Genomic DNA, 10681 nt, shown 5'->3' on the forward strand with positions numbered 1-10681 from the left:
CATTTGATATGTATTTCTTTGTTTCCTCATTTTGGCTGCCTCTATGTGTTTGTTTCTATGTATTAGATAGATCTGCTATGTCTCCCAGTCTTGCCCAGGTGGCCTTATGTAGTAGGTACCCTGTGGGGCCCTGGCACAGTGTCCCTGGTCACCTACTCTGGGTGCTCCAGGAGTGTCCCTTGTGTGGGTTGTGTGTGCCTTCCTGTTATTGTTGAGTCTTGATTGCTATTGGCATACCAATGGGTGGGATTGGCCCTCAGGCTGATTGGCTATGGGGTTTTGCAATGTCCACAACTAATGGGCTGCTGTGCACAGGACTTACCCGAGTGAGTGGGATACACCCTAGGGGGCTCTGGTGCCTGTTGAGACTGCCCTTCGAGTATGCCACTTGTGGAGCTAATTGTTCAGTGCTCTGCTGTGGTCTGAAGACAACCTCCAAGTATGTTGGTTCTGGGACATCTTGGGAGGGGCTTTTGTGCAGGCCCAGGTCACCCAGTGCCTGTGACCAGGCGGGGACTACCTGTTAGGAGCTACAAAGTCGTCCACTGTTGTTCACTGCCTATGCAAAAGTTGGAGGCATGTGGGAGAGGCTGTGCTGTGAACCCAGGACAGCTGCTACCAGTACTGGGCCTGGAGTAGCTCTGCCAAATGCAGGGACACCCTGAGGCCCTCTACCACCTGCTGGCTGCCTTAAGGTTCAGCCCCTGATAGAGTCTCATGAGGTATGCAAGTTGGGTGAGGCAGGGTCTCAGGGAGTTACTAAAGAAGAAAAAGTTGTCGTCAGCAGGTTAAAGTAGATTCTGTTTTGGTGCCAGTGCTAAACCTGGAGTTACTCAGCAAAAGTATCAGAGCATACTGAGGCCAGTCACTGCTTGCTGCCTGCCTGGGGCCTGCTGGACTCTTGATAGTTTTCCCAGAAAGAGTGCAATGCAGGCACAGCTGGCTGCTTGTGGAGAAAGTACCTCTGGCATTGGCAGAGTTGGGTAGAGTGGGGTCCCAAGTGATCTCACCAGACCAATCATATTCAGATTTGGCCTGTGGAAGTGGGCTCAACACACAAAAGATGGCGTCTGCCTGCTGTCTGCATAGGAGAAGATCCCCTTACAAGGAAAATGTTGACTGTCCTCCAGTTCTCATCCCGCAGCCACACACCTCAGTCTGACCCCTGATGCCTGAAAGCGTCCCTCCACCGGAGCCTAGGGTAAGTGCCTGTGAACGAGGGAATCTGTGTGTGGGTCATTTGAGAGGATATCTGGGTTTCCCGCAGCCTTCCGTCCCACCTGGATGGTCGGAATCACCACCATTTTTCACAGCCAGATGTTGTGGGGGCTCCTATTCCTGGGACCCGTACTCTAGGCTGGGGAGCCTGGCATGGGGCTGGGGGTCACTTGTTCCTCTGGGGGGAGCCTCCACGGTTGAGTTATCCCTCCTGATTCTCAACTGCCACATGGAGGTTTCAAACCCATTCTGAGTTTTCGCCCCTTTTATCAGTTTCAACGTGGTTTCCTCTTTATACTTTTAGTTATAGGACTTCTGTCCGGCTAGACGTCAGATGGTTCTCCAGGTTGATTGTTCTATAATTTACTTGTAATTTTAATGTGTTCATGGAAGGACACAGTCACAATGTTTATTTACTCTGCCATCTTGGGTCTCTCTGTTTTTGACTTTAGGTAAATCTGGTGGTTCCTACGCTGCCACTATATAATTACAATAGACATATTTTCCAAACCAGAAATTGGGACCTGAGATTTTACAAAGACGGTTTCAGGTTTATACACGTTTATATGAAAAATCTTATGAAGAGATAAACTGTAAAATACATTTAATTATATGTTGAAAAAAATGACCTTAATTGAAAAGAAAAATAAAGTCACATGAAATATAGTCCACTTGGAAAATACCAAACATATGGTTCTGTAAAACACTTCTTTATAGCCAAATCTTTTTGTTCCTCTCAGGTCCAGCCTTTACCCTTACTAAGTTAGTCACAATCCTTGTTTAGCTAAGTACTTTGAAGCCATTTCAAGCTTCAGTGCAGAATGGTAATTAATGTTGGGATTTTGACATTTAAAAACACATGTAAGGGATTTAATAACATTGATATAATTACAATGCTTTAAGTGGTTATTTCTTTTCTTACCTCTGCAAAGTAATTGTAATGGAGTCTGTTGCTACTATTACCATTGCTTTTAAAATTATAAACAAGGGAATTGCCAATGTGGAAAATGTATCCTAATTCAAATTTGGTATAACATGGAGCATATTAAAATACAAGGGTCCTTGCTTCCTTTGCTTGCTTTCTTTTTAATGCAAAATGAAAATGATTGTTTTTAATTAGCCCCCCAAAATACACTAATACATATATCTGGTTAAATACTATGTATGATTTATTTGGAGCCGCATATGAACAGTGGATGAATGATAAATCTCTTCTAATCAATTGGGTAACCAATTGAATCTGTGGTTCCACAACTGAGTAGAGAATTGTATTTCTCACTGGCCATACCAAAAAAGCGAAATGAAACTAAATCCTCTGTTTTGGAGACAGTTTCATTATTTGTTTTATAATTACTAACACAGTATTATGGGATCTGCATGCAGAATGCAGATATTCATACGTGAACTCAATATGTTTTTAGGAGACAAGGCATATTCTCTTCTCTTTACATCACCTAATTGCCTTATATGTATTTTATTTCACTCATTTGGGTTATCTTCTGGGCTTCTAGGATCATGTGAGTTTATTACTCTTGATTGAGAGGATAAAACATAAAAATGCCATATTGGACATTACAGTTTTAAAAATTGGACACCTGAATTAGATTAATCTTATATGTGAATGTGCCAATCATTCATTTCGTAACTCTCAGCCCCAACTCTTCCATTCTTTACCTTCTTTGTGATATCAGAGGCATTCCCTGTAAACATTTCTCTTTCGCCAGTGGCACAATGTTGGTTTCAGCAATAGAAAAAGCTCAAGGGATGGTGCAAGGCAATAACAGCAGGAAGACACTTTCCTTCAGGTTCTGGTCCTCCTTTCTTATTATTCAGCATAGAAACCTCATGACCCTCACGGCCCTCATGGATTAGATCCAGCCAGCCACACTCTAAGGACACACTTTTCCCACTCAGTGGCCCACCAGCTGTGATCTGTGGCCTCTGGCAAGTTCCTTTAACCCTGGAGGATACCTGATCCTGCCTTCTTTGAAAAGATCTGAACCTTGGTCTTGTGGGGATTCTGCTAAGTTATTGTTCTTCCATTGTCAACTCTCTTCAGCCTAGATATTGTAGTTGTTTGTTTTAGAATTTGCTATCCTTAGACCCCTTCGAGTCTTCTTTTACCCAGTATAGTTTTTAATTCCCTTTTATTTGATATTAGTTCTTTATGTTAATCTTCTCTATTCAAATTTCTGGTGCTATTTCTGTTTCCTCACTAGACCCCAACTGATATGGTGAGCAACTAAGGTCTCGAGAATTTTATTCTAGAGAAGGTGCACTAAAAATTCTTATAGATAAGGTTAACTAAGTGTTCTAGAAAATATAAATTGAAGCATGATCTATTGTCTGCCAAGTTTCAATTCTATGTACATAAATTAAGGTCTACTTCTTTAAATGTTATTTAATACCAGTAAACCTTAATGAATACTAACAGCAATGGTGGACTTTCTCATCAAGAGGAAGCTGAAAACATGCCATGGATTTTCAGCCTAAGGTACCTGAAGTTATGCTGAGTAACAACTTGAAGAAAAATCAATCTCCAGGGATATACACAGTTACATAGAAAACCATGTAGCTGGGGCCTTTCCCTCAGTTGTCATTTAATCCACATGCCCACAAAAATGCCAGGAAGTTACGACTGGCAAGATTGGATGTCCTTTATTCTCAAAATACTTTTTTCTCTTTGTATATAGGTAAGAATTTGTAGGTCAATAATCATTTTAATTTCAGCATGCAATTACACTCTTTGCTTGAGTTCCTCTGAGTTATGCACTAGGCTTTCTGCTCTGATGCCACTGTGTATTTGTTTTTCTGCTCTGGTTTCAATGCATGCTGATGGCAAGTTAAATTATGAAAAACCGTAGTCCTTAATTCCATCAAGATGTAGATGTCGGGGCTGGCCCGGTGGCTCAGGCGGTTAGAGCTCCATGCTCCTAACTCCGAAGGCTGCCGGTTCGATTCCCACATGGGCCAGTGGGCTCTCAACCACAAGGTTGCCGGTTCAACTCCTTGAGTCCTGCAAGGGATGGTGGGCAGCGCCCCCTGCAACTAAGGTTGAACACGGCACCTTGAGCTGAGCTGCCGCTGAGCTCCTGGATGGCTCAGTTGGTTGAAATGCGTCCTCTCAAACACAAGGTTGCCAGTTCGACTCCCGCACGGGATGGTGGGCTGCGCCCCCTGCAACTAGAATAAATGGCAACTGGACCTGGAGCTGAGCTGCGCCCTCCACAACTAAGACTGAAGCAACTTGAAGCTGAACGGCACCCTCCCCAACTAAGATTGAAAGGACAACAACTTGACTTGGGAAAAAAAGGCCTGGAAGTACACACTGTTCCCCAATAAAGTCCTGTTCCCCTTCCCTAATAAAATCTTTAAAAAAAAAAAAAGATGTAGATGTCAAAGAAAGGTAAAGGTATAAATTAGATGGTACTAGGAAACTTGAGCCTGGCTCTACATGAGAGTATGCCTATACTTTTTTTTTTTTCTGGTGGCTGAGGAGGGTTTATCTGTGTAGAAGTTGAGTGTATGATACAACGATGCATGTAAGATATCCCTGTAAACTCATCTGTTGACAGTTCATATTAAGACTTGATTAGAACATTTCCACTGAGGACCAAAGATATAAACAAGCTGCTTTCCATATTAAGATAGCCATTTATACCAGGTATTTCCTTCCTCAAAATAGTAAGGGTTGTGTAAGCTCAGGCAAGCACTTTCAGGTCAGCAAGTAATTAAAGCAAGTAACTTGAGAGTTCAATTCAATCCAAATTATATCGAATCTCTATAACTTGCAGAATACTGTGCCCTCAAGAAGCTTAAGATTTGTTGGGTAGACAGAGAGTTCACCCTGGAGTATTCCACATATTGATGCTTCATACCTAAACAGTAATCCACAGCTACTGCATTTTTGACTGTGGGGTCAAGAAATGAACCATTTTGCTTATTCTTTCCTCTGCAGTGAACCCCCAAATTTTACCAACCATTTTACTATAGCCAGGGGCAAAGTAAAGCAGGAGATAGAATAATTCTGAAAAACTTAAAAAAAAGTTTGACTATTTGTTCTAAAATATTTAGATAATTGTCTCACACCTATTTTTGTTTCACAAGTAGATGCCCTTCATTAACAGTGAACTGGCAGATCTGTGAAAGAAACAAACCTCAGTGCTATACCATTTAGATGGAATAATTTTTTTTAATTTTTTATTAAATTTATTGGGGTGACATTGGTTAGTAAAATTATATAGGTTTCAAGTGTGCAATTCTATAATACATCACCTATATAATGCATTGTGTGTTCACCACTCAGAGTCAGTTCCCCTCCCATCACCATATATTTGACTCCCTTTACCCTCCTTTACTATCCCCCCTCTCCCCTAACCCTCTGGTAACCACTAAACTGTTGTCTGTGTCTATGAGTTTTTGTTTGTTTGTTTGTCACTTTTACTTGTTGCTTTATTTCTCACATGTGAGTGGAGTCATGTGGCTCTTGAGTTTTTCTGACTTATTTCACTTAGCACGATAATCTCAAGATCCATATATATTGTCGCAAACAGAAATATTTTTTCTTATGGCTGAGTAATATTCCATTGTATGTATGTACCACATCTTCTTTATGCAATCATCTATCGAAGGACACTTTGGTTGTTTCCATGTCTTGGCCACCATGAATAATGCTTCAGTGAACATAGGGGTACATATATCTTTACAGATAAATGTTTTAACATTTTTTGGTATATAGCCAGAAGAGGGATTACTGGGTTGTATGGTAATTCTATTTTTAATTTTTTGAGGAACCTCCGTATTATTTTCTGTGGTGGCTGTACCAATGTACATTCCCATCAGCAGTGTATGAGGGCTCTTTTTTCTCCACAATCTCTCCAACATTTGTTATTCCTTGTCTTGTTGATGATAGCCATTTTAAAAGGTATGGAGTGGCATCTCATTGTGGTTTTGATTTGCATTTCCCTAAGAGCTAGTGAAGTTGAGCATTTTTTCATATATCTGTTGGCCATTTGTTTGTCTTCTTGGGAGAAGTGTCTGTTCAGGTCCTCTGCCCATTTTTTTAACTGGATTGATTGTTTTTTTGTTGTTGAGTTTTATGAGTTCTGTATATACTTTGGATATTAGCCCCTTATTGGAGGTGTTGTTTGCAAATATCTTCTCCCACTTGGTTGGTTGCCTCTTTGTTTTGTTGATGGTTTCTTTTCCTGTGCAGAAGCTTTTTAGTTTGATATAGTCCTATTCATTTATTTTAGCTTTTACTTCCGTTGCCTTTGAGATCAAATTCATAAAATCCTCTCTGAACACAAGGTTCATAGCTTAGTACCTATGCTTTCTTCTATGCAATTTATTGTTTCAGGTCTTATGTTTAGGTCATTGATCCATTTTCAGTTAATTTTGGTATATGGTGACAGGTAGCAGTCTTGTTTCATTCTTTTGCACGTGGTTTTCCAGTTTTCCCAGCACCATTTATTTATTTATTTATTTTTAAAAAGACACATTTATTCAGCATCATGATCAGACTATTACATTTAGCAATCAATAGCATGGGTGCAAAAAAAAAATCTACATTAAAATCCTTTGTTGGAATGCTTTACACTTTCCACAGAACAGAAACTAAAATAACCTGTTACACAATTAGTCACAAACACAGTCCTTGAGTCTTTTGCCCACATGCATGCGTATTGTCTAAAACATGTCTTCTTTGTAGCAGCTAGGCCCTGCCACCGCTGTGCTCGGCTGAGTTCACAAATCTGTTGTAAACTGTAGCTTCCCTGTCATATCGCTGACTCTCCTCTCCTGCTAAGTAAGCTTTGTTTCCTGGCAGTACTTAAAACCTTCTGCCACTGCCATAGCTACTGGTGCTGCTGGAACTGCCATAGCCACCTTGGTTTTGTGGTTTGGCAAAGTATTGGCCTCCACCACTGTAGGGGCCAGAGCTTCTGCCTCCAAAGTTTCCTCCTTTCATGGGTTCAAACTTCGAAGACTGATTGTTGTAACTGCCAAAATCGTTGTAGCTTCCACCACCTCCCAAAGTGCTTCCATCATTACCAAATCTGTTATAGCCTTCCCCACTGTTACCATATCCTCAACACCACTCCTGCCACCAAAGCTACCTCGACCACAGAAGTTTCCTCCACGACCAAAGTTGTCATTCCCACCAAAACCACCTCCTTGACTACCACCAAAGTTTCCAGAGCCACTTCAACCTTTTTGGCTAGATGAAGTACTAGGGATTTCTTTACGTCACAATTATGGCCATTGACAGCATGGTATTTCTGAATGACAATCTTGCCTATAGAGTCATGGTCATCAAAGATCATCAAAGCAAAGCCTCTCTTCTCACCACCACCTTGGTCAGTCAGATTTCAATCACTTCAATTTCCCCACACTGTTCAGAATCACCTCTTACGCAATGTTCTTCAGTGTCCTTTTTGATACCACCCACAGAAGTCTTTTTCACAGTTAAGTGGGCACCAGGTCTTTGAGAATCTTCTCTTGAGACAGCCCTCTTTGGTCCCACAACTCTTCATCCACCTTGTGTGGCCTTGCCTTCATGGCTGCACCCACTTCCTCCACGGTGGCACAGTTGACAAACCCAAAGCCACTGGAGTGCTTGGTGTTTGGGTTTCTCATTACCACACAGTCTGAGCTCCCCATTGCTCAGAATGGCTCCTCAGAATCTCATCGGTTGTTTCACAGCTCAAACCTCTGATTAAGAGCTTCTGCAGCTGTTCAGGCTCTTTGGGAGACTCTGACTTAGACATGACGACAGCGGGAGGGGATACTTTAATGATGCTTACTCAGCGGTGTCCACCAATACAAAGGCCCAGCACCATTTATTGAAAAGGCTTTCTTTTCTCTATTGTATGATTTTGGGCCCTTTGTTGAAATTATCTGCCCATATTTGTGGGCTTATTTCTGGGTTTTCAATTTTATTCCATTGGTTTGTGTGTCTATTTTTCTGCCAATACCATGCTGTTTTGATTATTGTTGCTTTGTAGTATAAATTGAAGTCAGGTAGTGTGATACCTCTAGTCCTATTCTTTTTTCTTAGGATTGCTTTAGATATTTGGGGTCTTTTGTGATTCCATACAAATTTGATGATTTTTTTGTTCTATTTCTTGAAAAAAATGCCATTGGGATTTTGATGGGGATTGCATTAAATCTGTGTATTGCTTTGGGTAATATGGCCATTTTAACTATGTTGATTCTTCCAATCCATGAACATGGAATATCTTTCCATTTCTTTGTGTCTTCTTCAATTTCTTTTAAAAATGTCTTATAGTTTTCAGTGTATAGGTCTTTCACACCCTTTGTTAAGTTTATTCCTAGATATTTTATTCTTTTTGTTGCAATTGCAAAAGGAATTCTTTCATTTCTTTGTCTGAAATTTCTTTGTTAGTATGTAGAAATGCAATGGATTTTTGTACACTGATTTTTTTATCCTGCAACTTTACTCTATTTGTTTATTGTTTCTAATAGTTTTTTAGTGGAGTTTTTAGGGTTTTCTATATTAAATATCATGTCATCTGCAAAGAGTGACAATTTAGCGTCTTCATTCCCAATTTGGATACCTTTTATTTCCTTCTCTTGCCTGATTGCTCTGGTGAGGATTTCCAATAATATGGTGAGTAACAGTGGTGAAACGGGGCATCCCTGTCCTTTTCCTGATATTAGAGGAAAAGCTTTTAGTTTTCCACCATTGAGTATGATATTAGCTGAGGGTTTGTCATACATGACCTTTATTAGGTACTTTCCTTCTATACCCATTTTATTAAGTGTTTTAATCATAAATGGATGTTGCATCTTGTGAAACCAAATCAGAAATGAAAGAGGAGTTGTTATGTCGGATACCACAGAAATACAAAGGATCATACAAGAATACTATGAAGGACTATATGCCACCAAATTGAATAACCTAGAAGAAATGGACAAGTTCTTAGAAGTATATAATCTTCCTAGATGGAATCGTGAAGAACTGAATAATCTAAATAAACCAATCAACAGTAGGGAAATGGAAACAATCATCCAAAATCTCCCCAAAAGCAAAATTGAATTCCACCAAACATTCAAACATGATCTAATACCTGTCGTACTCAAACTGTTTCAAAAAAGTGAAGAAAAGGCAATACTTCCTAACTCATTTTATGAGGCCAACATTATCCTAATACCAAAACCTGGTAAGGATAACACACAAAAAAGAAAACAACAGACCAATATCTCTGATGAATACATATGCAAAAACTCTAAACAAAATACTACTAAATCGAATACAACAATACATTAAAAAGATTAAACATCACGATCAAGTGGGGTTCATTCCAGGGGCACAAGGATGGTTCAGCATATGCAAATCGATCAATATAATACCACATAAATAAAATAAAGGATAAAAATCGTATGATCATATCAATATATGCAGAAAAATATCTATTTATGATTTTTGGAAATGTATGAGTCACCAATTCCAATTATCAGAAAAAAATTCTGCCTCATCTTTGGGATACCTAAACTCACTTACAAAAATCAAGTCAAGAATCTCATGCTTTATCTATTGAGCTAGGAGAGCAACTGTCCAGATATGGATGAATGAATAAAGAAAATGTGTATGTACATACAACGGAATATTATTCAGCCTTAAAAAGGAAGGAAATTCTGCCCTTTGCTACAACATGGATGAACCTGGAGGACATTATGCTAAGTGAAATAAACCAGCCATAGAAAGACACATACTGCATGACTCCCATTATATAAGGCTCCTAAAATACTCAAACTCATAGAAGTAGAGAGTGGAATCGTGGTTACCAGAGTCTGGGGGAGGGGCTTAATGGGCAGTTGTGTTCAGTTGATATAAAGTTTTAGTTATACAAGACGAATTTGTTCTAGAGGTCTGCTGTACATAACAGTGCTATAGTCAATAATACTGTATTGTGCATTTAAAAATGTGTTAAGAGGATAGATCTCATACTAAGTGTTCTTACCACAAAAACAAACAATAAAAACCAAAGAGACATAAGGAAACGTTTGGAGGTGATGGGTATGTTTATTACCTTGATGGTTTCACGGGTATATGCTTATGTACAAACTCATCAAATTGTATATATTAAATATGTGCAGTTTTTGTATGTAAAAAATAAAAAGTAAACAAGTCAAAACGCAAATCAACAACATTTCCAACCATGCGCCATTTGTTGCAGTGGAGTTCACTTTAATATTTTAAAAGGTTTGACAGCTTCTAAAGAGAAATGCTCCTACTTTTTGAGTCTTATCTCATGTTGCCTCGATCTTCTCAAAGTTCGATCTGATAGTTAAAATTCTGTTTACTTTTCAAGGCCATTTCAAATAATCCTTTCTCCAGGAAACTATTTTACCTGTCAAACCAAGATAATCACTTCTTCCCTTCCACAATGCTTAACTTTTGTTTTTGTTTTTTAAAGTTTTTATAGCATCACAGAGTACC

General features: G+C 39.4%; 1 pseudogene; it reads right to left on the reverse strand.

Moving 5' to 3' along the window:
- Nucleotides 1–7048: 7048 nt before the first annotated feature.
- LOC117019605 (heterogeneous nuclear ribonucleoprotein A1-like) lies at nucleotides 7049–7985 on the reverse strand (annotated as a pseudogene).
- Between the last annotated feature and the right edge of the window lie 2696 nt (nucleotides 7986–10681).

This window comes from Rhinolophus ferrumequinum, chromosome X (genome assembly GCF_004115265.2).
Source record: "Rhinolophus ferrumequinum isolate MPI-CBG mRhiFer1 chromosome X, mRhiFer1_v1.p, whole genome shotgun sequence".
Classification (NCBI taxonomy): Eukaryota; Metazoa; Chordata; class Mammalia; order Chiroptera; family Rhinolophidae; genus Rhinolophus; species Rhinolophus ferrumequinum.